Here is a 25,954-nt window from a genome sequence, read left to right as displayed (position 1 = left end):
CTACACACAGAAATCTCTCAGAATGCCCCGACCACCAAGGAAATACTTAATAGTCCGTTTTTTTTACTTTGGTCCGTGCACAGAGTTGCCTGGTCAATACGATCATGCCTACTATTCCTATCCTTCCTCCTGTGGTTCCCCGGGTCTGCCTTGGACTAGATGGTCTCTGGAGGTCCCTTCCAACCCCTACCATTGAGAGAAGAAACAACCATGCGGACTCCAAGGTCAGTGAGGAAAGAGAGGAGGAGGTGTGCTGGAGCAGAGACTCCCCTGCATCCTATGGAGAGGACTGGTGAAGCTGTGATTTGTTTGCATTTTGCTAAAGACCCTGCATCAAAGGCAGAGACTCATTTATCTAAAGAAGACCCCGAGCCAGGGGCAGTGATTCTCTTCATTAAAGACCCTGTGCCAGGGGCGGTGACTATGGCCGGAGGAGACCGTGTCCCATGGGAAGGATCCTGTATCTGCAGAAGCTGTAACTGTGGGGAAGAACCCACACCAAAGCAGCTCATTAAAACTATGGCCGGAGGAGGCCGTGTCCCAAGGGAGGGACCCTGTATCTGCAGAAGACATAGCTGCTGGGAAGAACCCATACCAGAGAAGTTCGTAAAGGACTGTGTCCCGTGTGCGGGACCCTGTATCAGAGCACGGGAAGAATGAGAGGACTCGTCCTCCTCTGAGAAGAGAGAAGCGACAGAGCCCATCTGTGAGGGACTGACCTCATCCCCCATTCCCTGCCCTCCTGAGCCGTTGAGGGGGAAGGAGGGAGAGATATGGGGAGCAGTGAGCTGGGCCCGGGAAGAAAGGAGGGATGGAGAAGGGAGATCCTAAAGTGCTGGTTGTAATTTTCTCATCATCCTACTCCCTTTTTTGCTTTTATTCCGTTCTGTTTCTTATAGCATAAACTTTCCTACTTTCCTCTCTAGGTCGAGTACTGGAGTCTGTTTTGCCCAGAACCGTAATTGGCAGCGAGCCCTCCCTGCCCTTGTCTTAATCCACAACAACCTTGCTTATCTTTTTCCTCCCATTTCGCTGGGGCCTCCACCATCCACGGGAGACAGTCCCTCACGAACTTCCCCAGCGTGGGTCCTTCCCATGGGATACAGTTCCTCACGAACTGCTCTGGCAGCTCCTCACACCCTGCCCCAGCGTGGGTCATCCACTGGGAGAACAGTCCTTCAGGTACCGACTGCTCCAGCCTGGGTCCCTCACAGGATCACAAGTGCTGACAGCAAACCTGCTCTGGCGTGGGCTCCTCTCTCCCCACAGACTCCCAGGTCCTGCCAGGAACTTGCTCCAGGGTGAGCTTCCCACAGTCACAGCCTCCTTCAGGCATTCACCTACTCCGGCGTGGGCTCCTCCACGGGCTGCGAGTGGATTTCTGCTCCCCGCTGGCCTCCATGGGCTGCAGGGGCCCAGCTGCCTCACCATGGTCTTCACCACAGGTCACAGGGGAGTCTTTCTTTCAGGGCCTAAGCACCCTCCTCCCCCTCCTTCTCCACTGACCTTGGTGTCTGTGAAGATGTTCCTACATTCTCACTCCCTCTTGCTGCTGCGGTTTAGCAACTGCACCACAACTTCTTCCCCTTCTCAAATAGGTTCGTTATTCACAGAGGCGTTACCTCAGTCACTAATTGGCCAGGCCTGGGTCAACTCTGGATCCATCTTAGAATTGAATGGTCCTAGCCCTATCAGCTACAGGAGAAGCTTCTGGCAGATCTTTGTTTAAAGAAGCCACCCCTGTAGCTCCCCCTGCCCCCCAAAAAAAAAACCTGGCAAAACCACTACAAATATAAACAAAAGGAATCTGTTGAACTTAACATTCCTGAATGAAAGAAAAAAAAAAACCAATCAAACAAGAAATTCCCACCAAAAAACCCCTCCCCTACAGTTTGCTAGCTCTTAAGTGGGCTAAAGTCGAAAAACTGTGCAAACAATAAAAAGATCATCTGAAAGATGCCAAGCTACTGGATATATTAAAATGTAAAAAAAAAAAAAAAAAAAAGTATTTTGCATAGTCCAGGTCTTCTTGGAAATAGAAGAGGAAACCATTGCATTTAAAAAGATTAGATGCTTAGGTTGCACAGAGCAAGAATGAGTTCAAGTTTATCGACACTTATCTTTTTTATGTGTACATCTTTGTCTTGTAAGTTTGAGTATCAACCTGTAAATGAGATAAAATGACAAACTCATTTTTCCACCCATTTCTCTCACTTGTTGGTTATGCAAAGTTGATGTAGTATCCTGCATGGATCCTGGATTGTCTACTTCAATTTCTGTTCTCCAGAATAGACTTATTTTTCTGGAAAAAGAGTGAGAACAGTAGAGAATATGTGACTGCTAATTTGAACTTTGTCTTAAAGCATGAAATAAATTTTGAGCGGAAAGAATGAAAGTAAGTTGATCTTGCATAGTAAGCTTTCAATTTATATCCGTAAATTTACAGGTTATTATAAAGAATACTAGTATTGTGTTGTCACAGTCTCACATCAAGGCATATAGGCTGATGACTCTTCAAGGATTAGAATATTTCCACCAGTACTGGATTCTACATAGGGTAAGTATGTACTAATTTGACAGCTTTTATGCTGCAACATAAGTCATATTTGATAGAATCTGAGTCTAATGAAGATAGTTTTGAAGTTCAAATGTTCTTAATCCATAAGCATTCATGCTAGCTGTTTGGAGAGACAATAGCGGTACCAGAAATGTTAAGAGATCTTTCATATGAGGAAAGGCTGCGGGAACTGGGGCTGTTTAGTCTAGAAAAGAGGAGACTGAGGGGAGATCTCATTAATATTTACAAATATCTAAATGGTGGGTGTCAGGAGGTTGGGACATCCCCTTTTTTCTATTGTATCTAGCAACAGGACAAGGGGTAATGGGATGAAGCTGGAGCACAAAAAGTTCCATTTAAATATAAGAAAAACTATTTCACTGTGAGGGTGCCGGAGCAGTGGCACAGGCTGCCCAGGGAGATTGTGGAGTCTCCTTCCTTGGAGGTCTTCAAGACTCGCCTGGACATGTTCCTATGCGACCTGATCTAGGTTGACCTGCTTCTGCAGGGGGGTTGGACTAGATGGTCTCTGGAGGTCCCTTCCAACCCCTACCATTCTATGATTCTATGATTATTTATCATTTAGATATTTGTATAAAAATTTCTCAAGTTCTATATGATTTTGATTAGCACTATGAAGTGAGTCTGACTGGGGTGGATTGAACTTTCTTCACAATAGGTGCTAAGGTACTGTGTTTTGGATTTGTGACTAAAAGAGTGTTGACAACACACCAATTCTGGCTATTGCTGAACAGTGCTTGGGCACTGTAAAGGCTTTCTCTTTTTCCCACTCTGACCCAGTAAGTAGGCTGGGCAAGAAGCGGAGAGGGGCACAGCTGGGACAGCTGACCCAAGTAGGCCAGAGGGATATCTCATGCCATACAGCATAACGCTCAGCAGTGAAAACTAGGGTAGAGAAAGAAGGGATGTTTTTCTGCTTCCAAGGTGTTCATTGCTTGGAGACTGGCTGGGCATCAGTCTGCTTGTGCAAGGTGGTCAACCATTTCCATTTCACTGCTTATTTGGTTGGGTTTTTTCCTCTTTCCTTCACCTGTTAAACTGCCTTTATCGCTCCCAGAGTTTTCTTGCTTTTGCTCTTCCTGTTCTCTCCCCTGTTCTGCTGAGGGTTGGGAGATGAAATGAGAACAGAGTGAGCAAATGGCTGTATGGATGCTTTGCTGCTACTCAGAGGTAAGCCCATAGCCCACTGTTGCTGTATTAACTGTAGAAATCATGGAAGTGGTACAGTTTATTTGAAACATTAGCAAAGTCTTTTTATTACTCATTTGGCAACAACGCAGTTACAGCAGAACTGATGTTCTTGCAGCAAAGCTAAAACGTATCAAGAAGTAGGTTATTTTTTAAACTCTGTAGCTTACATATGATATTTAAATGGGTATGTTTTACTATGATTTTCATGTATGATGAAATACCTGGTCTCTTGTGGTTTTGTGTTTTTTTTTTTTTTTTTTTTCTCAGAATATAGACTTAGGATAGAATCAAAAGCCTGCTGCATTTTAGAATACTGTTATGGCATACCTGCCAGAAGGTTTGTTATATGTCTTTTTTATCAACACTGACAAAATTTATTCTTTGCTTTCTGTACTGACAGGATCTTAAACCAAATCATTTGTTGTTAGATGAAAATGGGGGTTTAAGATTGGCTGACTTTAGCTTAGAAAAATCTTTTGGAAGCCCAAATAGAGTTTATACACACCAGGTAGTAACAAGGTAAGACGTTCTGTTTTGTTTCTTAGAGAGTGATTGTGTAGCTGTTTTGCAGTGTCTCTTGAAATATGTCATGTCAAATCTATATGGTCCAAGTTTGACATCTAGCTCATGTGATATAGCTGTAGTGGCAGGAGCCTCATGAAGAAAACACAAAGCATTGTTTAGCAAAGTCTCCATAAGAACTGCTAGAATATGTATCCATGGGGATTGTTCTAGGGTATGATACTCTTGAAACACATGGAAATAATAAGTATCTGTCAATAAGCATGGCTTTCAGAGCAGGACAGCTGTTACTTTCTGTTAATGATGAGCCTGAGAATCTTTTTTTGTAGCTAGTCATGTTACCTATTATGAGACAAAAGCTTGAATCAATTAAAATATTTATTGATGTTATTTATGGCATGCTTATTTAAGGTATGCTTTAAAAAGCAAGACTGCAAAATAAGCAAGGTGTTCCTTTTGTCTGCTATGATGCTAAAACTATTCAGGCAAATATGGTTTGTTTTAGAACCTTTATTAAAAAAGCTGAAATGCTACAGTAGCTTCAAATACAGCGTGTATCAGATCATTACATTAAACTTGATTGATCTTAGGCAGTAGAGGTAGCTGTTCTAAACAACTGCTGTCAAGCTTTATTTTGCATAAAACTAGTCTCTACCTAGGTCTGTTGATATGGAGATTTTTGGAAGCTGGAAGGAATTCTGTCTTTCTGTCATTTCTTCAACATAAAGTTGAAAGACTTTTGATTTATAAGATGCAAACCCGCCTGTTACTTTTTTCATTTGCACATCTGCAGTTCTGTTGCTTGTTGATCAGCTGAGTTGAAATTGTAGTTAATTTGTGATTATATGTGACCCTGATGATGCATGCACAATGTTGTTCAGTCTTTCTTAAACAAAGCACTTTGTAAGGTAGAGTGCAACTCTTCGGCGTCTGAAAAATATATAGGCAGGAGCAGTATCCTCTTTGTAGGATTGCTATGATGTAGTTTGAGACATGAACAAAGCTAGGTGAATTTTCTTTTTTTTTTTTTGTACCCAAATGTGTTTTCTTTCAGGTGATACTGAGCCCCAGAACTATTGTTTGGCATTAGAACGTATGGTGGTGGTGTCGATATGTGGGCTGTTGATTGCATCTTAGTTGAATTGCTCCTCAGGATGTCCTCAAATGTAAGCACTTTTTGTTTGTTCTTTGGTGTATTACTACTTAAAATGTGGACTTCCTCTCACTTGCTGACAGCAGCAGGCGAAGGCAGTTAGACTATTTAGGAAAGGAAGAGGAGATGCGGGGAGGAACTTCCCAAAGCTTGCTAACTGTAAGGAAAGTGTAGTTTTGAAATAGACTGAGTTTCTATAAGCATCACAATTGTTAGAAATCTTTAAAAACAATTGGGTAAAATAACTGCAACAAACTCACAGTCTTGGCTTGAGGAGAGTCAAGTAGATAACTCTTCCAGCCTTCTGAGTGTTATCCTTTCACACAGCCTTCTATCATTTTGCATTTGCTATGCTTCTAGAAATGTGACATCATGGATATATGCATTCTCTGTCCCATATACATTGTTCCTCAATAACTGTAAATAATTATCACCAGTGCCTTAATTGTGGGTATATTTGTAATGAGCAGAAGACTGATATTTTTCCAAGCTGTGGTTAGTCGGCAATACTAGAATGAAGCTGAAGGTAAACATCAGGCTAATCATATGCCACTTCTGAGTACGGTACACAGACGTAACAGTCCATAAGTATGTTTTACTGAAGTAGACCATTTATTATCCATCTCTTTGGAGACAACATGAAAGTGTGAGGTGAGGAGTGGAGGGTTAGGGCACAGACAGAGCTGAAAGCATCAAGTAACCTGCAGTATAATTTATCTTTCATGACTAAGTGGCTTCTGCATGGTTTTTGCACCATACTTTAAATGTTTGTATATTATGAACCAGATTGGGGGACTGGTCTGTCTGAAAACACCTTGAACGAAGTCTTTTGCCTTGATTTATCGTGCATAGATGTGCTGGTGTAATTTGGTTAGCAGTTCAGAAATGTAAATGTACAGTGTCTGTTTAAGCAGCTCCAGTGATGTGTACATAGTTAGACCCGCTAAAGTTGGATAAACTCAAAGAAAGTCAGAAAGCAGATAAGAAATTGTTGAATTCTGTTGATTCTTTGGTTTCTCACAAAGCAGAAAATGTCTTATGGTTCAGTTTTATCACTGTGATAGTTTTAAATGTATCTGTCCTCTTTCTTCCTGAGTGTTCTAGATTGAGGTACAGTACATCTTCTGGGAGCTTTACAAAAGCAGGGGGCTTTCACAACACCAAAGTTTAGTACACTGCCTAGTAGGGATGTTCATTGTGGTCTTTCTGTCCTACTTAGTTCACTGCTGCCTCTAATTCTTCATAATTTTGTTTTGATCACAAAGTCCCTTTTTTCTTGCATTGTGTGCCTGATGCATAAGCTACAAGTCGAACTGGGCAAGTATCCCCTTTTCTGTGTTCTGCTTAGTTTAAATGAGATGTGACACCGACTTATATCCTAGTGAGCCACTGCTCTCCCTCATGCTGTGATCCCATTTCATTGGTCTAACTACTGCTTGTGTGAAATTTGAATATATATAAAACCTTACTTCAGGGAGCAGATGATGGGAAGATCACTGTGACCAACAGACTTTAAACTGGCAACTGAGATGTAAAATATTTCCTCTCCTGTGTTTAATTATTTTATGTTGATGTGGTGGTTTAATCTTACATTTCATAGAATCATAGAATGGTAAGGGTTGGGAAGGGACCTGTAGAGATCATCTAGTGCTCTATCAAGTCAGCGATATCAAGAAACCACCTGAATCTATTTGGACATCTCTAAAAAGCTTCTAATATTCAGTGTACGTCTTTGTGGGCAGATGGTATGCGGAGATGTTTTACCCTGCAATTATGATGGATAGCTCAAAGCTCCTCTCTAGAATTGAAGTTCTGAACTGAATTCAATCAAATGCTGTTGCCTTCTTCCAGGTTCCTTTTTTGCCCAGAGACTCTGATCTTGACTAGCTGATTTGAAACACTGGGCACTCCAACAGAAGAAGGCTTTAATCACTTGCAGAAGTAGGAACAACTTGTAGGGATTTAAGTTGGCCTGGGTAAGTTGTAGTTTTGGGATATAATAAGAAACACCAGACCAACAGCTTTAGGGATAAACAGTTTATCTCAGAGTAATGTTACTGTAACAAATACAAATTAGTAGTACAGTTATCTTTGAGATGACAGTAAATTCAGTAATTTAGCAATACCAGGACAAACTTAATGTCAGTCCACACAATGACCTATCTAACAATGGTTATCAGGCAGACTAACAGGAAGCAGGGCATAACTTCTGATGAGCAACTTGGACCAGTTGATGGGTATGAGGAGTCCTGAATTTCCTGATCAGACTGTCCTCTTCTGTAGTTGTGGAAGCACTCTCTGGACTTGCTAACCAGTTGACACATCCCACCTCTGCTCCGCCTCTGTGCCAGTTTTCCTTTGTGTGAACAGTGCTCAGATGCTACCTTAAGCAGTGCACAATTACCAAACAGATCTATAGCCCTGTAAGATATGTGGTCACCATATGGAGGAGACACTGTATAAGGCAATACTAGCCCCATATTTTCACCTCTTGCTTATGTGACTGTGTGAGGGAAAGGGTGGTTGACTTGCCCTGGCAGCAAAAGGCCAAGACTGATGTTGACAGAACCCATCTCACTGGGAGGGTCAGGTGTAGAGAGGAGTCTGATCATGGAATGATTGTTACATTGAGACAAGACAGTAAGGTGGTATGCAAGTAACAATCAGAACAGTGTGGGCCAAAAGCCATGTACAGATCTTTAATATTGACAGTTAAAACCAGTAAGAAGCCACTCAAGGATAACAACTGGGTAAAGTAGTAGGATGTTCCATATCCTCCTAATGGTAGGAGGTCATCCTAAAAGGAATTCCTGACAACAGTGTTTGGCTTTTTTTAAAACACTTTCCAAGATTTGTCTGATCTCTGGTACAATGGTTATTCAAGTTTGCCGTTCCTGCTTCAACAGTCGATTGTTGTGGTTTTGCCCAGCAGGCAATGAGGCACCACAACAGTCTCTTGCTCACTGCCCTCCATCCACTCCCACTCTCCAGCGAGATGGGAGGAAAAAAGATAACCAAGGATATTGTGGATTGAGACAAGGGCAGGGAGGGCTCGCTGCCAATTACGGTTCTGGGCAAAACAGACTCTAGTACTCGACTGAGAGAGGAAAGTAAGGAAAGTTTATTCTACTGCCTACAAGAAACAGAACAGAACAAAAAGCAAAAAACAGGGCAGGATGATGAGAAAAATACAACCGGGCTCAGCTCACTGCTACCGATATCTCTACCTCCTCCCCCTTCAACAGCTCATAGGGGTAGGGAATGGGGGATATGGTCAGTCTCTCACAGATGAATATCTCCGACGTGGTAGTAGTGTAAAAGAGAGGATTGTTTAAAATGTCACTTTTAAAATATAAACTAAATGTATCAGTTCACCTTAACATTCCTGAATGAAAAAAAGAGCAATTAATTAAAAAATTGTCTATTGAAAAAGAAAAAGAACTTGTGAGCCCAGAACTGAACACAGGACTCCAGATGAGGCCTGATCAGGGCAGAATAGAGGGGGAGCAGAACCTCCCTCGACCTGCTGGCCACACTCTTCTTGATGCATCCCAGGATGCCATTGGCCTTCTTGGCCACGAGGGCACATTGCTGGCTCATGGTTAGTTTATTATCAACCAGGACTCCCAGGTCTCTCTCTGCAGAGCTGCTCTCCAGCAGATCAATCCCCAGCCTGTCCTGGTGCATGGGGTTGTTCCTTCCCAGATGCAGGACTCTGCACTTGTCCTTGTTGCACCTCATGAGGTTCCTCTCTGTCCAACTCTCAAGCCGGTCGAGATCCCACTGAATGGCAGCACAGCCTTCTGGGAAATCAGCCAGTCCTCCCAGTTTGGTGTCATCAGCAAACTTGCTGAGGGTACACTCTGTCCCCTCATCCAGGTCATTGATGAAGATGTTGAACAAGACTGGCCCCCGTACCGATCCTTGTGAAACTCCACTGGCCACACTCCTCCAACTCGATTCTGTGCCATTGATCACCACCCTCTGGGCTCTGTCATTCAGCCAGCTCTCGATCCGCCTCACTGTCCCCTCATCCAAGCCACACTGCTTGAGCTTTCTGATGAGGATGTTCTGGGAGACAGTGTCAAAAGCCTTGCTGAAGTCAAGGTAGATGACATCCGCTGCTCTTCCCTCATCTAGCCAGCCGGTTATGCCCTCATAGAAGGCTATCAGGCTGGTCAAACAGGATTTTCCCTTGGTGAATCCATATTGACTCCCCCTGATAACCATTTTTTTCTTCATGCATTTAGTGACAACATTCAGGATGAGTTGTTCCATCACCTTTCCAGAGATGGAGGTGAGGCTGACCGGCCTATAGTTTTTTGGGTCCTCCTTTTTTCCCTTTTTGAAAACTGGAGTGACATTGGCCTTTCTCCAGTCCTCAGGCACCTCGTCTGTCCTCCATGATTGTTCATGATTGATGGAGAGCAGATTAGCAATCACATCAGCCAGTTCCCTCAGCACTCTAGGATGCATCCCATCAGGACCTATTGACTTATGAGCCTTAAGCTTGGCCAACAAGTCTTTAACCTCTTCCCCTTCCACCCAGGGCAAGTCCTCTGCTGTCCAGGCCATCCTACTCTCCTTGCTGGACTGGGCTTCCCGAGGTCCGGCCTTGGCTGTAAGGACTGAAGCAAAGAAGGCATTCAGTAGTTCGGCCTCCTCTGCATCTTCGGTCACCAGGGCACCCTCAGCGTTTAGCAGCGGGTCCACATTCCCCCTAATTTTTCTTTTACTGCCGATGTACCTGAAAAACCCTTTCTTGTTTTCCTTAACTTTCCTGGCTAGATTTAATTCTAGAAGGGCTTTAGCCTTCCTGGTTGCACCCGTGCATGCTGTGGCAAAGTTCCTGTACTCTTCCCAAAAGTATCTTAAAGTGCTGGTTGTATTTTCCTCATCATCCTGCCCTGTTTTTTTGGGTTTTGTTCTGTTCTGTTTCTTGTAGGCAGTAGAATAAATTTTCCTTACTTTCCTCTCTCAGTCGAGTACTAGAGTCTGTTTTGCCCGGAATCGTAATTGGCAGCGAGCCCTCCCTGCCCTTGTCTCAATCCACAACATTCTTGTTTTTTTTTTTTCCTCCCATCTCGCTGTGGTCTCCACCATCCTAAGGAGGGTGGGGGTGGATGAGGGGCAGTGAGCAAGAGACTGTTGTGGTGCTTCATTGCTGACTGGGCAAAACCACAACAGGTTCCATAAGCCAGGTTTTTGGGTTTGTCAGTATGGTTTGAATACATTCAGTTTACTACATTTGAAGATGTGTTCCAGTGTGCTGCAACCTGGGCTGAAATTGTAACAGTGCTCATGCAACCAGTAAGCTACCTTGGTGGTTCCACATTCCAAGTTGTGGGTTTGGGCTAAGGTTTCCTCAGTTTCATCTGCTGTTATTATGCTGCTATCAGCTGATCATGGATGCTGGTGTCCCCTATCAGTTCTACCCCACTGATTGCAACAGTGGCTTCAGCTCAGTCGTTCCACCTAGCCTCAGCCATGGGGTGAGCAGCCAAAGTGTGCAAATATCTTCCTAAAGAAGGTAGCCCCTAATTTCTGTAGTAAGAGCGCAGAAGGAGCATGGAAAAGCCACCAGATGCAGCTAGAACAGCAGCTCAGGGGTCCGACAGTATGGGCAGAGTAAGCAAAGGGCCAGGAATTTTAGCTGTCTGGGCAGTACTATGGCAATTGTCCATAATGATTTGGCCATCAGTGGTATAGATAGTGGTGTCACGCCCAAACCAGGCATTACTGCAAAGGATTGCTGAGCCGTCAGTAAACCAGGCATCCTCCTGCTGGGTGGTGAAAGGAGGGACTTGGGTAATTGGCAAATCTGCTACAGGAATGGGTAAAGGTGAGGCGGGTGAGAATACAAGGGTTGGGGCCCAAAGGTTCAGTTCCATCAGTGATGAAAAGGAAACCAGGAATCAAATGTTGAGTGGCAATGGATTGAATTAATCCTTCAGGGAAAGGAATGTTGTGAAGGATGTCATGAAGAATATGATGTAAAACCCTAAGTGTAAGGAGACAATCCCCAAGGACTTTGTCAGAAAAGGTAGCAATTAAAGTATGATCCTGCTCACAATATGAGGGTTATGCATCTTGCCACCTCCTGATACCAAGATGGTTTCATTTAGGAGCAGGGTCCTTAGATGTTCTTTCCTGGAACAGATCCCACCAGGCACCATTTCCGCTCCCCTGAATCCTGAGTTCAACTCTGCCAGTAGGGCTGAGGGGTCCTAACTATTGATACTGTTGAAGGAGAAGGATTAAAACCTGTGGTGGTAGGAACCAAGCAGGATCGTAACTCTGGACTTTAGCAGGGCCAACTTTGACCTTTTCAAGCAATTACTAGGGGACATGTCGTGGGACAGGGTATTAGAGAATAAAAGGACCCAAGATAGTTGGTCTCTATTCAAAGATCACTTCTTCCAGGCTCAGGATCAGAGCATCCCAGCTGGTAAGAAATCAAGAAAGGGAGCCAGGAGACCCACATGCTTAAATAGGGAACTGTTGGGCAAACTCAAGTGGAAGAAGAGAGTCTATAGATCATGGAAGGAAGGGATGGTCACTTGGGATGAATATAAGGCAGTTGTCAGAGGATGTAGGGAGGCAACCAAGAAAGCTAAAGCCTCATTGAAGTTGGGCCTTGCAAGGGAGGTCAAGGACGACAAGAAGGGCTTCTTCAAATACATTGTGGATAAAACTAACGCTAGAGGCAATGTAAGCCCACTGTTGAATGAGGCAGGTGCCCTGGTGACAGAGGATACAGAGAAGGCAGAGTTACTGAATGCCTTCTTTGCCTCTGTCTATACTGCTGGAGACTGTTCTCAGGAGCCCCAGACTCCCGAGGAAGTCAAGCTAAAGGAGGAGTTTTGTTTGGTTGATGAGGACTGGGTCAAGGATCAGTTGAGCAATCTGGATGATCCATGGGCCCCGATGGGATGCACCCGCAGGTACTGAGGGAGCTGGCAGAAGTCATTGCTAAACCACTCTCCATCATCTTTAGTAAGTTGTGGAGAACAGGAGAAGTGCCTGAGGGCTGGAGGAGAACAAATGTCACTGCAGCCTTCAAAAATGGCAAGAAGGAAGAACTGGGTAACTACAGACCTGTCAGCCTCACCTCCATCCCTGGAAAGGTGATGGAACAATTTATCCTGAGTGCTGTCTCCAGGCATTTAAAGGACAAGAGGGTCATTAGGAGCAGTCAACATGGTTTTACCAAGGGGAAGTCATGTTTGACCAACCTGACAGCCTTTTATGAAGATGTCACCAGGTGGATAGATGGTGGCAATGCAGTGGATGTGGTTTATCTTGATTTCAGTAAAGCACTTGACACCGTCTCCCACAGCAGCCTCACAGCAAATCTGAGAAGGTGTGGGCTGGATGGTCAGGTAGTGAGGTGGATTGTTAACTGGTTGAAGGGAAGAGGTCAGAGAGTTGTGGTCAATGGGGCAAGGACTAGTTGGAGACCTGTATCGTGTCGAGTCCCTCAGGGGTTGGTGCTGGGACCAGTACTGTTCAATATATCAATATTCATTAATGACCTTGATGAGGGAACAGAGGGCACTGTCAGCAAGTTTGCTGATGATACTAAACTGGGGGGAATGGCTGATACACCATGTCATGGTTTGACATGATAGCCTTTTCGGGTAAGGGGGAAGGGGCTGTAAAGATGGCTCCTGTAAGAAGTTGCTCGCAACCCTGCCCAGCTCAGAGCCAGACCCACTTCTGGGGCTGAGCCAATTAGACGCCTCCACGATCACTTTTTTGAGAAGAAGCCGGAAGGGGAGGTTTCTTCCTCCATTTTCTTTTCTTCTTCTGCCCCTTCATCTTTCTTCTGGCTGGTGGTGGTGCACGGAGTAGGAACGGTGAGAGAAACAACCATGCGGACTCCAAGGTCAGTGATGAAAGAGAGGAAGAGGTGTGCTGGAGCGGAGACTCCCCTGCATTCTATGGAGAGAACTGGTGAAGCTGAGATTTTTTTTCATTTCTTTAAAGACCCCGCATCAGCAGTAGAGACTCATTTTGATAATGAGCCCGTATCAGGGGCAGAGACTCATTTTGCTAAAGCTGACCCCGGACCAGGGGCAGCGATTCACTTCATTAAAGGCCCCGAGCCAGGGACAGTGATTTTGGCCAGAGGAGGCCTTGTCCCGAAGGAGGGGCCCTTTATCACTGTGGCCGGAGCAGGCCGTGTCCTGAGGAAGGGACCCAATATCCACAGCTGTAACTGCGGGGAGGAACCCACGACAAAGCAGCTCATTAAACTTATGCCCAGAAGAGGCCTTGTCCCGAGAGGGGGACTCTGCAACTGCAGAAACCGCAACCGTGGTGAAGAATCCACGCCAGAGATATTCACCAAGGACTGCGTCCCGTGTGAGGGACCCTGTATCGGCAGAAGCCGCAGCTGCTGGGAACAACCCACACCAGAGAAGTTTGTTAAGGACTGTGTTCTGGGGGAGGAACCCCGTGTTGGAGCAGGGGAAGAATGCCAGGAGTCGTCCTCATCTGAGAAGACAGAAGCGGCAGAGCCCATCTGTGAGAGACTGACCACATTCCCCACTCCCTGCCCCCCTGAGCCGTTGGAGGGGGAGGAGGTAGAGATATGGGGAGCAGTGAGCTGGGCCCGGGAAGAAAGGAGGGATGGGGGAGGGAGATCTTAAAGTGCTGGTTGTAATTTTCTCATCATCCTACTCCCTTTTTTTTTACTTTTATTCCGTTCTGTTTCTTGTAGAATAAACTTTCCTACTTTCCTCTCTAAGTCGAGTACTAGAGTCTGTTTTGCCCAGAACCATAATTGGCAGCGAGCCCTCCCTGCCCTTGTCTCAATCCACAACAATCTTGCTTATCTTTTTACTCCCATTTTGCTGGGTCCTCCGCCATCTTAACGAGAGTGGGGGTGAATGGGGGCACCGAGCGAGAGACTGTCGTGGTGCTGCTGTGCTAGCTGGGCCAAACCACGACACATCAGAAGGCTGTGCTGACATTCAACGAGACCTGGACTGGCTGGAGAGTTGGGCAAAGAGAAATCTAATGAAATTCAACAAGGGCAAGTGTAGAGTCTTGCATCTGGGGAAGAATAACCCCATGTACCAGTACAGACTGGGGAATGAACTCAGAGAGTAGTGTAGGGGAAAGGGACCTGGGGGTCCTGGTGGACAGCAGGATGACCATGAGGGCCAGCAATGTGCCCTCGTGGCCAAGAAGGCCAATGACATCCTGGGGTGGACTAGAAGGGCTGTGGGCAGTAGGTCGAGAGAGGTTCTCCTCCTCCTGTACTCTGCCCTCGTGAGGCCTCATCTGGAATATTGTGTCCAGTTCTGGGCCCCTCAGTTCAAGAAGGACAGGGAGCTGCTGGAGAGAGTTCAGCGCAGGGCCACAAAGATGGAACATCTCCCTTCTGATGAAAGGCTGAGGGAGCTGAGGCTCTTTAACTTGGAGAATTGGAGACTGAGGGGTGATCTCATTAATGTTTACAAATGTGTAAAGGATGGGTATCAGGAGTATGGAGCCAGGCTGTTCTCAATCATGTCCAATGATAGGTGTCATGGTTTGACATGACAGCCATTTCTGGTAAGGGGGAAGGGTCTGTAAAGATGGCTCCTGTAAGAAGTTGCTCGCAACTCTCCCCAGCTCTGAGTCAGACCCACTGCTGGGGCTGAGCCAATTAGACGCCGCCACGATCACTTTTTAAGAAGAAGCCGGAAGAGGAGAGTTCTTCCTGTTTCTTCCTTCTTCTGTCCCTTCTTTTTCTTCTGGCTGGTGGTGGTGCAAGGAGTAGGTACAGTGAGAGAAACAACCATGCGGACTCCAAGATCAGTGAGGAAAGAGAGGAGGAGGCGTGCTGGAGCAGAGACTCCCCTGCATTTCTACAAAGAGGACTGTTGAAGCTGAGATTTATTTTCACTTCTTTAAAAACCCTGCATCAACAGTAGAGACTCATTTTGATAATGATCCCGTATCAGGGGCAGAGACTCATGTTGCTACAGCTGGCCCCGGACCAGGGGCAGCGATTCACTTCATTAAAGGCCCCGAGCCAGGGACAGTGACTATGGCCAGAGGAGGCCATGTCCCGTGGAAGGGACCCGATCACTTCACTACAGACTCCGAGCCAGGCGCAGTGATTTTCTTCTTTAAAACTATGGCCGGAGGTAACTGTGGGAAGGAACCCACGACAAAGCAGCTCATTAAACTTATGCCCAGAAGAGACTTTGTCCCGAGAGAGGGACCCTGTAACTGCAGAAACTGCAACCGTGGCGAAGAATCCACGCCAGAGATATTCACCAAGGATTGCGTCCTGTGTGAGGGAACCTGTATCGGCAGAAGCCGCAGCTGCTGGGAACAACCCACACCAGAGAAGTTCATAAAGGACTGTGTTCCGGGGGAGGAACCCCGTGTTGGAGCAGGGGAAGAATGCCAGGAGTTGTCCTCATCTGAGAAGAGAGAAGCGGCAGAGCCCATCTGTGAGAGACTGACTACATCCCCCATTCCCCGACCCCCTGAGCCGTTGAGGGGGGAGGAGGGGGAGATATGGGGAGCAGTGAGCTGGGCCCGGGAAGAAAGGAGGGATGGAGGAGGGAGATCCTAAAGTGCTGGTTGTAATTTTCTCATCATCCTACTCCCTTTTTTGCTTTTATTCCGTTCTGTTTCTTATAGCATAAACTTTCCTACTTTCCTCTCTAAATCGAGTACTGGAGTCTGTTTTGCCCAGAACCGTAATTGGCAGCGAGCCCTCCCTGCCCTTGTCTTAATCCACAACAACCTTGCTTATCTTTTTCCTCCCATTTCGCTGGGGCCTCCGCCGTCCTAACGAGGGTAGGGGTGAATGGGGGCACCAAGCAAGAGACTGTCGTGGTGCTACTTTGCTAGCTGGGCCAAACCACGACAATAGGACAAGGGGCAATGGGTATAAACTGGAACATAAGAGGTTCCAAAGAAATACACGGAAGAATTTCTTCCCTGTTCAGGTGAGGGAGCACTGGAACGGGCTGCCCAGATGGATTGTTGAGTCTCCTTCTCTGAGGACATTCAAAACCTACCTGGATGAGTTCCTGTGTGACCTACTCTAGGTGGTCCTACTCTGGCAGGGAGGATTGAACTAGATGATCTCTCGAGGTCCCTTCCAACCCGTACGATTCTGAGATTCTGTGATTTTGTTGATGACTCGTGTTCCAGTCCCAGGTGAAATGTTGCAGCAAAGAATACAGAGAATGGACTAGCTGACTGATCAGAGACGTGGGCATGCTGAAATTTATAGAGTGCCTAATAACTGTGGAGGTTGTGTTTTGAGGAGAGTGTTGGTAAAGATAAAAGAGATTGCAAGACAGTTTTGGGAATACTTTTGTTACTGGAACACAAGAAGACTTGTGCATTCTGAGCAGGACACTGGCATTTACAGGGAGGAGTGGAAAGATCCCAGTGTTATTTCAGAGCTTAAACTATGAGGATCATACCTTGTGCAACAGATTCATGTGTAGGTCTGCCCAGGAGAATGTCATTGGTATGCTGGCAGCAAGAGAGATCAGGAGTGAAAGAAGTTTCAGCTAAGGTGAAGAGACCATGAGTGAGGGTATGTTCATGGTGATAATGTTGAGGTAAATGAGTAAAGGTGTACTGAATGCTATTCTATGTAAAAGTAAAGTGACCTTGGTCATTTGAGTGGATGGGGGACTGGAAGAAAGTATCTTTAATGTCCAAAACTGCCATCCATAGGAAGCAAGGCAAATGGTGTTGAATACTTCAGCAGTTTTTGGGACTGTTGCATTAAGCAGAGAGGAGGCAGAATGTATGCTATTATAGTAAACGGACAGATGCCAAGACCTGTTTGTTGGGTTTGCCCACTGGCCAGATGGGGCTGCTAAACAGGATGTGGGTGTGAGTGACTACTTCCTATTCTTCCAGTTCTGTGAGAAGGGAGGGAGGTGATGGGGTTTGGGGCTCATGGTTTTACAGGGTGCTGCTCTAAATTAACAACATGGGTCATTGGAGGTAGGGGAGGTACTTATTGGAACTAGCAGGTGGTTTGGTTCAGAAGTGACAAGATACCTTGCCTTGACCATCATGGAAGGTTTGGCTTCTGAGAAGATTCGTATCTGAGAAGTCAGAATCTCCCAAAACAGCAGGTTCTTGGGCTGTTAGGGAAGTCATACTTGGCTGTGACTACAGGAAGAGCTATGAGTGGTCCTGTGAACCCGCAGACTACTGCAGTAAGGGGGAAGGGCTGTTGGTAGTAACACTGAGAGCCAGTAACACTGATGCTGGCGCTGTGTATTGCCTATTTGGCAATGTCAAGGGCCAAATGGGTTTTTCATGCTTCAAGCTGTTTTGGGTAAGGACCCTTTCACAAAGGAATAGGGTTTTTTAACTTATGGTGACACAGCAGAGTTTGGTGGTAACAATAGCCACATCTTTAAGGAAATGGGAAGATAACAGAACAGGCACAGTAGAAATTACCTTTTGTAATACCAGGGACCATGTGGGGTTGGGTGCGGCACCTGTAAGGTCAGTGCATATTGATGTTAATTGTCCTGTGAGGGGACTCTTTTTGACTAGTAGCCACCACCATATCTCAATGGGATAATGATAGATCTTCATCTGCCACAGGGCCTACATCTAAAGCATGGCTGATAACCAACCTAGCTATGCTCAGTTCTAAATCTGTGGGACTGGCCAGGGAATAGCCAGGGTCCTCAGTCATCTCGGGGCACTTCTCTTTTAACATAAGCTGTTGATGCCCAAAAGACAGAGTCTGTATTTTCTGGTGGAATTTGTACTCAGATTCCAAATCCTAAAGTGAGGATCTGGGCTTCTGATTCTGAAATTTGGATAGTATTCCCTCCTCATATTTGCAAGCCAGGCTAAGTAATAAACAGTAAAAGATCTGTGATAGTACTTGCTTAATTTGACTATGTTTATGTTTGTGAAAGGGCAAGTAGAGATAGTTGCAACGCCTCCATTAGTATCATACTGAGTTTCCATAATTGATGGAATTCATAAGCCTGGTTGGGCTTCAAGAATTTGATATATCATTGCTTGGATCCAAATCAAACCAAATATTTCCTTCTTAGTCTTCTTGGTCAGTATATAAAGCTTTATGTATTGCTGTTGCTGGACCATGGTGACTAAGAGTTTTAAAATATTTACCACTATTAAAATACTATATTTGCATAATTGTCTGTTACAAGATCATTCTTATTATAGAATTTTAATACAATGGGATTGATTTCTTATAAGAGAAAAAAGTACACAATCTGTTGTTTAACTGCCTGGCATATTTTCCTTCCCTTCTACGACTCCCCAGAGAAAAAGCATCATCTGTACATTTCAAAAGTAGCTCAAAACACTCATGATGATCAGCTAACTTGGAGGAGGATGACTGTATTATTAACTTGGATAAAATGCAGACTGGCTCTGTTTTGAACATTGTCTCTTCCACCGTGTCAGTTCACAAAAGAAAAAAAGTTTTACTTCATTTGTCTGCACCCACTCTAAAGTTCTTTCATACTTCCTTTCTTTGTTAGCAGTTTTTCTTTTTGGACTAGTCAGCGTTAAAGCAAGGGAAGGACAGATCACTTGGAAAGGGAAAGTGTGGAACAACTATAACAGTTATTAAAATAAAAACTCTTTGTTGCCCACTATTCCTACATTTATTTTGTTAGTGACTAAGTATTAGGAAGGTGATTCAAAAGATAATTGGCTTCTGCTGAAAGACAGCCATATGAAGTTCCCTTTCTGTGAAAAGCTGAGCTCTTTCTAACTAGAAAAACATACATTCCATTTTTGGTCTTTGTAGGGGATGATGAGACTTCCAGATTGTCACATTTAGGTCTTTCCCTGAGATGCCACTTCAACATATCTTCAGTGCAGCTGATGATGATTTGCTCAATCTTCTGCAAGGCTTATTCACATTTAATCATTGAACTAGGGCTTTGGATACTCAGATATAGTGCACTTGCATTATGTTCTAATGTTCATTAACATAATGTTAATATCAGACAAATGTGTTTTGAAGCCAGTAAGCCAGGTTTGAAATGAAATGTCATATAGTTCTTTATATGAAATACTAGAAATATATTTCCAGTGTTTTATAGAGAAAACTCTGACTGATCATTGCCATTTCTAGTGTAGTGCAAAGGGAGACAACTTAAAGGTCTGAGAGTCATGGCCTTCAAACAGTCATTATATTTGACATTCATAATTCAGTCACCTAACACTTGAACCTTAAGACTTAACGTAGCATATCTTTTTCCCCGGTGTTGTGGTTTTGCCGAGCTGGGAAAAGGGAAAAAAACTACGACTCTTCCTCCTCCTGGCGGAACGAGGAAGGGATCAGAGAAAAGGTAAAAGAGCCTGCGTAGATTGATGAGGCCTCATCTGGAGTCCTGTGTCCAGTTCTGGGCTCCTCAGCTCAAGAGGGACAGGGAAGTGCTGGAGAGAGTCCAGCGCAGGGCCACCAAGATGATCAGGGGACTGGAGCATCTTTCATATGAGGAAAGGCTGCGGGAACTGGGGCTGTTTAGTCTGGAGAAGAGGAGATTGAGGGGAGATCTTACTAACATTTAGAAATATCTAAAGGGTGGGTGTCAGGAGTTTGGGACATCCCTTTTTTCTACTGTATCTAGCAACAGGACAAGGGGTAATGGGATGAAGCTGGAGCACAAAAAGTTTGACTTAAATATAAGAAAAAACTATTTCACTGTGAGGGTGACGGAGCAGTGGAACAGGCTGCCCAGAGGGGTTGTGGAGGCTCCTTCCTTGGAGGTGTTCAAGACTCGCCTGGACATGTTCCTATGCAACCTGATCTAGGTGAACCTGCTTCTGCAGGGCGGTTGGACTAGATGATCTCTAAAGGTGCCTTCCAACCCCTACCATTCTATGATTCTATGAATTAAGGGTTCATTATGCAAATAAGACAAAAATCAGTTTAATTTGAGTTTTTCAAATCATAGAAATATACATAATTCAAATTCCATTGTTCTGGAATTAGAAATTAAAAAAAAAAAAAAGCCTAGTAAGTTATTAGGGTTGGATTTTTGTAAATAAATTAACAATTTCTGAGAAACCTGCTGAGACACTCACAAGGATAATTGGTACAATTTGATTTTTTTAGTTAATTTTAGTTTCACTTGAAACAAAAAATATTTCAAATTTTTAAGATATTGATAGATCACATAAAGTGTCTTTCCTCAACTTCACGCAGAATTCTGCATCAGTGCTCAGTTCCAATAATGTATTAGTAATTTCACTAGTTGTTGCTAAATGGCCTGAGGATTTAAATGGCGAATGTGAAAAGTCCTAGTGGAGTTCATTTTTTAATTATGGAAATTGCTTATTCCAGAAAGTGTATTTTCTTTTTCCACTTTACATACATTATGCTTCAGGAGGAATGTTCATAATGAGGTTCTCTGAGATTTGTATACAGTTGCTATACCAATGGCAACTGAGAAACACTATTATAAGGTTTTATATAAGCCTTTTTGCCACAGACTGGCTTCTGATATTGTCTTGTGTGCCTTTTTTGATGGAAGGGATGCTAAACTTGTTTTTGAACAAGACAGCTGTCCCAAAAAAAGACAAAAACCTGTAAATGCTTAAACTCTTGAAAATAATGTGCAACTTGTGCAGACATATTGTAAAAAAAATATGGATATTTATCTTGTGAAATATTTCCACTTTTTTAGACTAAAACACGGTCAGCATGTTTCTGAGATATTGTATAAATTTGGAAAAGTATAAATCCATATGCTTTCTAAGAAGAGACACTTTATTACAGCAAAGAAAAAATGTGTTGATCTACACTGTAGTGATTAGACCATTTGTCAAATACTGTTACTGTTTGTGATAATATTTATAGGTCACACACAAGTTTTCAGTTACCATTGGAACCAGGTCTGTGAAACAGAATTTATACCTTTGAGTGCAGGAGATTGATTAAAAGTATGAACTTTAGCAAAATCTTTTAAACTTTTCTAAATCTTTTGCTCCACTTTTCACAACTCAATATTATTGCCAAATTGAAAAAAAAAAAAGAAAAAAAGAATGGAACAGAATGGAATGCAACAGAATACAACAGAGAATAGAATAGAATAGAATAGAATAGAATAGAATAGAATAGAACTGTCATTGAAGTTTCTTAATAAAACGGATGCCTCCTTTAAAGAATGTATGTCTCAAGACGAGTCTTGCTACTTTTCCTTGTTAGATACAGTCTGAATGGTGTATCACAGAGAGCTGAATTATTTCTTAGCTGCCCTTTTTCACAGTTCTTACTCTTTGCTATTGGAGAAGCTTAAACCTCACATTCCTGTATCTTACGATGAAATTATTTGGATCAAGATGTGTCCTTTGTCATAGATGAAACAACTTACAGGGAAGGGTAATCCCATATATTACATAACATTCACTCCAAGCTATTCCTTGTGCAATGGTCACTGTCTGTCTAAATAAGATATCTGCTCAGTGGAGTTTATTGTACTTTGTGTGTTGTTCAGGAGAAAGATGAAGTTTGTTCATGCTGTTTATCTTTCCCTAACATTGCTCTTTGCGTCAGGAGAAGCATGATCAGGTGTGTCAGAAACAGGGTCCACTGACCTAAAACACTAAATTAGCTGCATCACACCCACCATGAACCTCTGTATTTACTTCTAGCAGAAGGAATTAGAAAGCAAGGGTGATGAATTCTGGTGCTTAACTTTTTGGCACTGCAGTATCAACTGTAAAAAAATCTGGAGTTCATTGTTGGATTTAAACCACAGCCTTTAGAAAAGCAAGTATTCTTACAGTCCCTGCTGCTGAGTGCATGAGTGTAAGCTCACTCATGAACATGTCGCTGCCTGTAGTTCAGGGTAAAACTTAAACTTTAAAGTGACAAGCCTGATTCTCAGTCCCAAAATGCTCCTGTGAGACTACTGGAGCTTTAACAAGAACATCAACTGCTTCAGAAAAAATAAAAATACATTTTTGTCTAATATACTAAAGAAATAAAATAATAGAATCATAGAATACCAGATATTTTATAAGCAGAATACCAGATATTTTATAAGAAGGAACAATTATAACAATAAATGAGGGGATATACAAAGGGACTGGTGCATGACGCAGTCGCTCACCACCCGGGATCCGACCCGACTGATCGCTCTGGACCGGCAGCCGAAAACTGCGACCCCGGCAGAGAGCTCCTTCCGGCTGGCTCCCCACCTAGATACTGGGCATGGTGTCAAGATGGCATCGAATACCTACTGGCCAGCCTGGGTCAGCTGCCCAGGCTGTACCCCTTCCTAGTTCCTCATAGGACTTAACTCTATCCTAGCCCAAACCAGAACATTCCACACCTTCTTCTATACCATCTACGTCATGCCTACGTTTACACTTTAAAATTATCTACCACCACACTTCCTCTCCTTGAAAATATGGACACACACAGAGGTATATCATTCCCTCAGTTTATGGGCCATCCCTCTGACGTGCATTGATCTTGAGGAAGTCACTGGGCGCAGATTCACTTTTCACCATCCTGTGTGTTGCTCATTCAAGTCCATCCTCCAGTGATCTGAGTGGTTCTTCCTGCAATGTTAGTGAATAGCATAGAGCAACTAGGGTAGCAGTGACATACAATAGCAGGATTATTTAACAACTATCATCGTACAATTTAATTCACGGGTTCTTCTCACCCAAAATCAAATTCCCTTGAGGGACCACGACATATTTGGCGCCCAACGTGGGGCCCGCAGGGTTGAAATAAGACACAGTAGGCTGAAACAATTGTCACAATGTTGATGTATTTGCTTAACTGCTGTTGGCCCATAATTTGTCATATGCACTATGTATTCTCTCTGATAGTGTTTATGTCCTTTGGAAAAGGGACGAAAGCACTCGTTCTGATATACTGGTTGTTACTGGCTTATGGCATGGTTGTATCACTGGGTATGGAGCTAGGCCAATACTTGTACATGACTGGGTTGGCATTTCTGCAACTTGGACATTTATTTTCAGAAGGTAGTGACAGTAATGACACTCAGTTCATGGGAAAAACGGAGGGACGTAATTTTTCCATTTTTTCCATCCTCCCTTACTCATTCAAGTTAACTGCAATAGCTTTTGACAATTCAGAATGCACTTGGGATGTCCCAGCCATTGTGGTTTTATTGCTCTGTCCTCTAGGTAGGGTGTTTTTCTTGGGTAGAGTTGTGAAATGTGTTTTCCAGACTGTTATGAGATTGGGCAGCTATGGAGGGATTGATATACAGAAGAATATGAACAGGTATTGGAAGAGTTTTTTACTTGTACAGATTAGGAATGCCACCCTAGCAACCACTGTGGCTATTCAAACTGAGGCAACTGATGCTGTTGCTGCCCTAACTCCAACAGCAGACACTGATCCTGAATCAGAGGATCAACCTGTGGCAGTGTCAGTTGCTCCTGTCCAGAAAAAGAAACACATAAAAAAATCAGTTCGCCTTGTGAGGGATGAAAATGAACCAGTGTCATCACGGGAACGGGAGGAAGAGTCAGAGCCAGAGCCAGAGATAATCATCCGATCCTTGTCCCTGAGCAAACTGAGAGAAGTGCAAAAAGATTACAGTCGCCACCCAAGCGAGCACCTTGTTGCCTGGCTGCTCCGATGCTGGGAGAATGGGGCCCACAGCTTGGACTTGGAGGGCAGGGAAGCCAGGCAGCTGGGCTCTCTGTCCCGGAATGGCGGCATTGACAAGGCGATTGGAAGGAAGACAGAAGTCCTCAGCCTCTGGAGAAGACTTTTGTCTGGTGTGAGGGAAAGATACCCCTTCAAAGAAGATATCATATGCCACCCAGGCAAGTGGACCACAATGGACAAAGGTATCCAGTACCTGAGGGAGTTAGCTGTGCGGGAAATGATTTATAATGAGCAGTTACCAACAGACCCAGATGAGGTCCAGTGCACACAGTCTATGTGGCAAAGATTTCTGCAAAGTGCACCATCATCTTATGCTAATTCATTGGCAGTCATCTCCTGGAAAGAAGGTGAGGGGAAAACAGTGGGGGAAATGGGTGTTCGACTTCGGCAATATGAAGAAAGTCTGTCTTCCTCCCTACAGGCTGTTGTCTCGGCTGTAGATAAAATGTCAAAAGAGTTCCACCAATTCAAAGAAGATATGTCCCGCACTCCACCTGCCCGAGTCCATACTTCAGCTATTAGTAGATGTCCCTCTGTTCAAGAGAGGGAATATAGAGGGCAGACACCACGAGGTGCTTTGTGGTCTTACCTGCGGGACCAGGGAGAGAACATGAACAAGTGGCATGGGCAACCTACTTCGGCCTTAAGGGCACGGGCACGGCAGCTACGGGGAAAAACCGCTACAAGGAGCAATTTCTCTTGGAAAGATGCTGCTCCAGTTTCCAGTGAGCAACTCCCTAGACAGAATAGAAGGGTTGAGCTCTATTCTAGTCCCCTCGAGGGGACTTCTAGCTCTTTTCTACAAAAGATATCCAATGACTGCCATGGCCAGTACTAGGGAGGCCCTGCCTCCAGCCAGGTGGAGGAGAGGGACAACCGAGTTTATTGGACAGTGTGGATCCGATGGCCTGGCACATCAAACCCACAAGAGTACAAGGCTTTAGTGGATACTGGAGCACAATGCACTCTGATGCCATCAAGTTGTAAAGGGACAGAATCTGTTTGTATTTCTGGAGTGACAGGGGGATCTCAACAGCTAACCTTGTTAGAAGCTGAAGTGAGTTTAACTGGAGATGAGTGGCACAAACACCCCATTGTAACAGGCCCAGAAGCCCCGTGTATCCTGGGCATAGACTACCTTAAGAGAGGGTATTTTAAGGACCCAAAAGGGTACCGGTGGGCCTTTGGTGTGGCTGCAGTGGAGACAGAGGAAATTGAACAACTATCCAGCATGCCTGGCCTTTCAGAGGACCCTTCTGTTGTGGGTTTGCTGAAGGTTGAGGAGCAACAGGTACCAATTGCAACCACAACAGTGCACCGGCGGCAATATCGCACCAGCAGAGATTCAGTGATTCCCATTCATAAGTTGATTCGCCAACTGGAGAGCCAAGGGGTGATCAGCAAAACTCACTCACCCTTTAACAGTCCCATATGGCCAAGGCAAAAGTCTAGGGAAGAGTGGAGACTGACAGTAGACTATCGTGGCCTGAATGAAGTCACGCCACCGCTGAGCGCAGCTGTGCCGGACATGCTGGAACTCCAATATGAACTGGAGTCCAAGGCAGCCAAATGGTATGCCACCACTGATATTGCCAATGCATTCTTCTCAATTCCTTTGGCAGTAGAGTGCAGGTCCCAGTTCGCTTTCACTTGGAGAGGGGTTCAGTATACCTGGAATCAACTGCCCCAGGGGTGGAAACACAGCCCCACCATCTGCCATGGACTGATCCAGGCCACGCTGGAGAAGGGCGAGGCCCCAGAACACCTGCAATACATTGATGACATTGTTGTGTGGGGTGACAGCAGAGGAAGTTCTTGAGAAGGGAAAGAAGATAATTCAAATTCTTCTGAAGGCTGGTTTTGCCAT

At 44.5% G+C, this 25,954-nt stretch overlaps 1 pseudogene; it reads left to right on the top strand.

The window, feature by feature from the left end:
- The first annotated feature begins 104 nt into the window (after window positions 1-104).
- On the top strand, window positions 105-19,354 carry LOC133628598 (cyclin-dependent kinase 7-like; annotated as a pseudogene).
- The last annotated feature ends 6,600 nt before the right edge of the window (window positions 19,355-25,954 follow it).

Source organism: Colius striatus, chromosome W, assembly GCF_028858725.1.
Source record: "Colius striatus isolate bColStr4 chromosome W, bColStr4.1.hap1, whole genome shotgun sequence".
Taxonomy (NCBI): domain Eukaryota; kingdom Metazoa; phylum Chordata; class Aves; order Coliiformes; family Coliidae; genus Colius; species Colius striatus.
The sequence above is the reverse complement of the archived record's forward strand: the minus strand, read 5'-3'. Positions and strand labels throughout refer to the sequence as shown.